Source organism: Camelina sativa, chromosome 15 (assembly GCF_000633955.1).
Source record: "Camelina sativa cultivar DH55 chromosome 15, Cs, whole genome shotgun sequence".
In the NCBI taxonomy this organism is placed as follows: domain Eukaryota; kingdom Viridiplantae; phylum Streptophyta; class Magnoliopsida; order Brassicales; family Brassicaceae; genus Camelina; species Camelina sativa.
The window spans coordinates 14,707,790-14,715,475 of record NC_025699.1 but is presented as its reverse complement, the minus strand read 5'-3'; the positions used below and the strand labels follow the sequence as shown (position 1 = coordinate 14,715,475).

General features: G+C 34.5%; 1 pseudogene; it reads right to left on the bottom strand.

The window, feature by feature from the left end:
• LOC109129101 lies at positions 6,625-7,433 on the bottom strand (annotated as a pseudogene).

The following is a 7,686-nucleotide window of genomic DNA, read 5'->3' as shown; positions in this document are numbered from 1 at the left end:
AAACAAGAGATATAAACGTTATAATTAAAGTGATTTTCGACTTAGACAAGTTATATTATGTATTAAAACTTTTAATTTCTCCATGTAAGAGATCGAAGAGCAGAAGCTATAACCAGCTCGAAATCTCCAGGATACGCATCCTGTTTTACATGTCAAATCCCAAAGACACACATCTGTGAGTTATCCGAGTCTATCTTTAAATATTTATTCTCTGATTCTTTTTTTTTTGTCAGCAAACTTTCATTAATTAAGTCCAATATGGATAACATACATACATAGAGATACTTCGTTCAAAAAAAAAAAACATACATGAGAGATACAAGGTGAAAACGGAGCACAACAAACTAAAGCTCAATCATAAACCTAATAGTCTAATACAAAATACAGTCAAACACAAATAGGTTTCGAAAGGGATACGTATTGGAAACTATTCAACCAAAATAATTCAACCAAAATTTTATAAAAATTCTTGAAAACTATTGCTTCACGGTTCACGAACACGTAAAAGCAAAAGGACACAACACACGTGTTCGTGGAGAACTCAAAATAGAAAACGTTCTTCATATTTGCATTGACATGTATATTTTTCTTACTTTTTAACTCAGAAAGGGTTCAAATGTCTCTGGTTTTGGGTTCTAATTTCTAAAGTTAGAGTATCCCTTACAAATGTCAAATAATCAAAGATGCGAATTTTTAAAAAATTTAAATTTTGATACACTTGATTGATCTATTAAACGGTAAAAAAGCTCGAAGTTGTATGTGTGATGTGTCAGTCAATTTTCAGATATCTGAGATAAAAAGTAAGAACTAAGATCTAATATTTCTTTCACGAATTTTAATGCTTTTAAAAAGTTCATAACTTGGCGCTAATCTTCTATATATATAAAGTGTAGTTTTTTTTAGGAGTGGGCATTTTAACCGAACCGAACCGACCCAACCGAACTGAAACCGACCCAAACCAAACCCAATCCTACACTCAAACCATTTGGTTAAGTTTCTTCTCAACCCAAACGGTTCGGTTTGATTTGGTTTGAATCCAAACCAAACCGATAATCCAATATGCTTTTTATTAATTAAATAATTTATAATATACATAATTGGTGTATAATATGTATTCATAATCTTATTCTTTATGAATTCATTTATGTTAGATTAGATTTAATTATTTCTAAAACTTTGACCATAGGTTTTAAAGAATAAAATTGTAAAGACTTATAAAAAGTTTTACAAGAAATTATATTTTTTTTATCTTCTTACGTTGTTTAGTTTGTTTCATTTTCATTTTTTCCTAATTACTAAACATTTAATACTGATATAGTTATCATTTTTAAGTAAAAGTTTCATGGATGCTTTGAATTATTCAACTTACAAAGGGCAATGAATTTTGTTTTGTTACATTAATTGATTTTTAAACTGAATAAAATCAAAACTGAATTAAAGCCAAACCGAACCAAACCAAACCGAATATAAACCGACCCGAACCCAAACCAAACCAAACTAACAATGGTTGAATATGGTTAGAGTTTTATGAAAACCGAATTAAACAAACCGAACCGAACCCAAACCGAACCCGAACTTAAACCGAAATGCCCACCCCTAGTTGTGCTGCCACGTCATCACCTCTCTCAATTAAATTAGGCCATTTTCTTGAAGCCCAATTTTAGGAGACAATCCAGTAAGCAATTCTTATATCATTCTTTAATTTGAATTTCTAAGCCCATTTCGAATCCATCTCTATTATCTGTTCAATCTGCTCATCGAAGAAAACTCTTTTCCTGGTAGCTTGACTCCGCCGCCATTAATGTGCGACCTCAACCGTCCCCCCATCTTGATTCCCTTCTATCACCTCACACGTCCCTTATCTTCTTCATTGTTTCTTTACTCGCTTATCCTTCAAACCCTTTCTCTATCTCCATCGGATAGTTTTCCTCTACAACTGTTACTCAAGTTCTTTCAATGCTCTGTCATTCAATTGAAGCCGCACTAATTTTTCTTCAATGCGTGCAAGGTCAAGTCCTATATAATGCCTTCTCCTCCAACTTCATGCCTCTCACAATTTCTTTCTCTCTAAATTTTTTCTTTACTAACATGGATTCCACTGTTGTTTCATTCGAAAATCTCAAAGCTGGCCGCCTACACCAGCAGATCGTTGGAAGATTGCTTCGCCACTGGACTGCCCGCAACGTCAAAAAAGGAGGCCAACTAATGGGAGTAGATTTCCTGCTAATAGATCAAAAGGTTGTATCGATCTCAACTACATTTTTCAGTTACTCGATTATAATCTCTTTCTCTAATTTGACTTTCTTCTTTTCAGAGTTGTTTCATCCAAGGATCCATCAATGTCACTCATCTTTCAAAACACGAAAAGTCGCTGTCTGATGGGGCAATATATATTCTGTCGGATTTTGAAGTCACCAAAAGCAACACCCGTTTTAAACTAACTGATTCCCCTTTCTCCATACGTTTCATAGCAACCACTGCTTTTCATCAGGTCCACGAGTCTTTCGGTATTTTTCCGGAAGAGTTTTACAGGTTCATTACTTATCAGCAGTTGGTTTCTCTTGCCAATACCAATACAGATCTTCCAGGTGAGCCGAGGATTTAACTCTTTCAATATTGCCCGTCTCCTATATTGTGTTCATCTCTTAAAAGTAAAACTTCCATTATTAAGCGCTCATGACTTCGTTTAATTTAGAAAAAGAAATAGACAAATTTTCTATATGATGTACATGGCGTCTTTGTTCTACTTTTCTATATTATGTTGATTAACAGTGTTGTTATTTTATTCTATTCATGAATTTATAGCCTAATGATTATTTCCTTACATTTCATTTGCATAGCTCAAACCTCGCTGTTTAGAGCAACATGTAGTGGGTAGATTGCTCCATTTTATTGGCCTGCCCGTAATGCTAAAAATCCGGCGTCAGCCAANCTCCGGAAGAGTTTTATAGGTTCATTACTTATCAGCAGTTGGTTTCTCTTGCCAATACCAATATAGATCTTCCAGGTGAGCCGAGGATTTAACTCTTTCAATATTGCCCGTCTCCTATATTGTGTTCATCTCTTAAAAGTAAAACTTCCATTATTAAGCGCTCATGACTTCGTTTAATTTAGAAAAAGAAATAGACAAATTTTCTATATGATGTACAGGGCGTCTTTGTTCTACTTTTCTATATTATGTTGATTAACAGTGTTGTTATTTTATTCTATTCATGAATTTATAGCCTAATGATTATTTCCTTACATTTCATTTGCATAGCTCAAACCTCGCTATTTAGAGCAACATGTAGTGGGTAGATTGCTCCATTTTATTGGCCTGCCCGTAATGCTAAAAATCCGGCGTCAGCCAACTCATGGGTGTTGACTTCATTCTCTCATTGACGAAAAGGTATTCTCCTGCTCCTCATGTTTGACTCTCAGTCACCTATTCCTCCTATTTTAATAGTAATGTGTGTTGCAGACTACTATGATGCAGGGGTCAATTAACATTCTCCACCTTCTAAATTTTGAGAGATCTTTGATCGATGGAGGCCATGGGGAAATCTACATTATATCTGGTCTTGAAGTCACAAGAAGCAACCCACGTTTTAAACTCACTGATTTCTATATCTCTATAAACAATTACTCTCTCTTGGAAACACAAATTCCAAACTCTCGGGTACGTCTTCTTATTGGAACCTAATATATTGAACAGTTCCGATATTTTTATACTTTCAAAAACTAACCTTCTCTTCACATGGGCCAAGTTTGTTCAACACATGCGTATCATAATGGAGTCACACAAACGTTGGAGAGGATGTTAGTCGTTATACATCTTGAAAGGTTTAAGTTCTTAGCAAACCACGTCTGTTTAGAGTTGTTTCATTAAACATACACTCTCCCTCCCCCATGACTTACCCATATTACATCACCACATGTTTCAATACTACTGCTGCAATGAGAAGCAGCGGTGAGAAAGTTCGAGTTAGCGCATTTGATGAACAAACACGCGACCACGCTTGAGGTTATTTATAGCGAGAAAGATGGAGGGAGTTGTATAATTTACCCACCAATATCAACCCCAAGATATTCAGAGAATCGGAGGTCATATTCTACCTATTCTTGATTATGTGTAGTCAATACTATGTGCATGGTCTTCTCAAATATTATGATCTGTCAACCTTGCAACACACTTACCAATCATTTCTCTCCCGGTGAACTTTAACTTAATGTTACATCAGGGACTAAATTTTGATGGGGAGTTTGTGACAACAAGGGACTTTGTAGAAATGTAATAACCGTCTCTCTTTGTAATCCATTTAATTTTCATATTCCTAAAATCTTTGTCTACACGTACCCAAAATTAGACTATCAAACAGGCTAAAGGTCTCAACTCTACAGAACCATTGAAAGTCTTTGTATTTCTCTAAGTCTTTACAATCAAGATTACAATGTATTTAAAGACATGTTAATTACAAAACAAGTTCGATCTTCCTGAAAAGAGGAGAAGATTTCTGAACCGTTATTTGACCAAGTTTGAAGATCAAATATTCCATATTTGGTCAACCATATCATGGTATACAGAAGATTGAACATGTATACATTGATGAACGAACCCACATGTGCATTTTCCAAATTCTATAACTAAGATCCACTTTATTATTACGCTCATGCTCTTATTACAACCATCCATGCATTCGTAACACTGAAACGTGTATGTTATTGTGTAAGATAACCTTCCAGCTGCAGTCTTCGGCATTGCCAAACATTTCACAAAGTAAGGATTCCTGAAAAATATAAAACCTGACCTGAAAGAAAGAGTGAGTGGTGAAGGAAGCAAGAAGCAGAAAACGAAATGCAGAAAAGTAAAAGACAGAACAAAATTCAAGAGAAGTAAACTCTAATATGCTCATCTTAATATGTTAAAGCTTGTAAATAAAAAAAAACATGTTAAAGCTTGTGTCAAGTTTCACATCCGTGATCTTCATATGTTTAAATAATCACATGTTGCAGATGGAAAACAAAACCAACCATGGCTAAGTGAGAAATACTTCACTGAATCTTTCTATCCTGCCCACCTCTCGCAGGAATCACTTGCCAAACAAACAAAACAAACATAAGAAAATAAAATTTAATAACGTAAACAACAAAACACAAATAAATAAGTTAGAAATTCTATTCATTAATTTAACAACACACAATTCACATCCGATCGAAACAGAGACTCTGGAGACCAAACGAAACAAAATTAAAACAAAAATCGGCATTACAATTCACAAATTAATTCTGAAATGAAACCGAAAAAACAAAAAATCAATAAACGCCAGATTTGAAGACCAACAAACACTTAACTGGAACAAAACCAGCAGAGAAGAGCCAATTAACCCGTACGGATGCAAAGCGCAGAGAGGTAAATTATTCATCACTGAAAGGGCTGAATGAAGAAGGATTAGCATGATGAAGGAAATACTTTCAAAACTCTAATAATACTGTAGATCGGGAAAATTACTTCTCCGCTCCGCTATCCGTTCACACGACCTCATGTTTTGAAAGGGAAGAAAGCCATTCCCACATCAAGGACAAACCAGTAACAACTTAACGGCCCAACAGAATTCTAATTATTAAAGAAATTAAAGCCCAATGTCTAACAGAAAAAGAACCAAATTAAAATTACAGAACTGGTAAAACATTTGACATCAAAAACCACAAACACATTACTCCAAAAACAAAAGCATTTTGAAAAAAACAATTACCACAGGTTAATTATTTTCTTTTAAAAAACAAAAAACATTACCTACAACAACATCTAAGAAAAGTAAAAAATATGGAACGAGAAAATGAGAAATTAAATTAATAAACCAAAACGAAAGACTAAACCAATAAAACAAACAATAACTATACAAAACTTAACTTCAAATTCTATATTTTATGAATCCAAAAAAAGATCATCATGATTTTAGTAAATTCTAGATTTCTAAAATAGAAAACAAAATACAAACTTGAAAAAAAGAGACCCAAAAAAAACCAGTAAAAAACAAAGAACAATATAAAAACACCATAACCACACGGAAAAATGAGAAAAAACATACAAAATATCAAACTAACAAAACAACAAAAATAAAAAGAACCTAATGAAACTTCCGCGCGTAGCGCGGATCAATTGCTAGTTATAATATATAGAGGATACGACGAACATACTTGCATCGACGTAAATTTTTAACTAGGAAAAACTTATACCACATATGAATTAAAAAAACAAGGGGAAATTAGAATTACTTAGGAAATATGCTATCATATACTCTCTCCATTTCAAAATATAAGATGTTTTGAGTAAAACACGCAGATTAAGAAATAATCACTTTACAAAAGTTTAACCAATCACAAACAAGACTGCATAATATAAGTATTAAACTAATCTATAAGTTACATAGAAACTTGAAAACATCCTATACTATGAAACAAAAAAACTTCTCTAAACATCCTATATTATGAAACAAAGGGAGTATATAAGAAGTAAAGTTTCACTCTCTCCTTATTAGTCCATTTAGCATTTAATTTCTAAAAAAACAATATTTATTTGTAATAAAAGAAAAATATAATAATATACATTAATATACACCATTTTTTTTTTGGACAAAAGCTTGATTTCATTCACTTAAGTAGAAACCAAATACAAAGGATAAAAGGAATATGAGATCCCAAGGTTTAAAACACAACAATACAAGGTTTCCATAGCCAACATAAGATAGAAAGTTGAGTAGATAAAGCTAATCGATAAGGACATTTTGAAAGCTATGAGCCAAAAGTTAGGAGGCAATTTAATACATGTGAGATCAAAGATTATCGAAGATTCTTCCAAAGACGAAACAATGGATGAACAAATGGCCATAGTCATAAACAAATGACGGTTTGGCGTTGATGAATGAGCCAAAGACGGGTGTCTCGCCGGCACGAGAGAAACTACTCGAGGTAGTGCTTTGGCAAAGGTTTGGACTAAAGTGATGGTTCCTTTGTGCTTGAGGTTGCTTGGTAACGTTGCTAAAGAGTAGGAGTTTGGCTCAGACAGACCAAAGCATTTGTGGGCGGTGATGGCGTCAGCAGATCTTGTTGGAGGATGGGCAATGGATGCACTCAAGATCATAGGGAGAGCAACAGCCACGATTTGCAAATAGATGGTATAGAGCTGTACCAAACCAGGTGGATCCTCTCTCACATAAAAGCCTCAGCCATGGAGATTAAGGAGTCCACAGAAGGTTTGGATTCGGCTGGATACTAGCAAAGTAGGAACATACATGAGCGTTGAACTTTCCGGTGACAAAATGGTATCCCTGGCAGTAATGATTTTTGAATAAGTGAACTCGGCAACCAAGGGATACAAAGATAGATGGTTATGGAGAAGACGATAACCAACGCTCCTTAGAGGTGCGGTCATAATGCCGTTTCTCGTCAACCATTTCCACTGCCTTCGAGAATAAGATCCATCAAAACACCCTAGACATACTAACCTTCTTCTAGCATGGAAACGACCAGCCAAAACAGAAGTAAAGGGTATTAAAGGGGTTGAGGTTGATAGAGAGTAAAATAAACTAAACTTGGGCAGAGATGACCAAAGTCCCAGATTACAACGTCGATAACGGGTCAGCAAGAATAACCTTTCACAAAGATTGGCAAGATTGAAACATGATGCCAGGATTTTCGTATGATAGT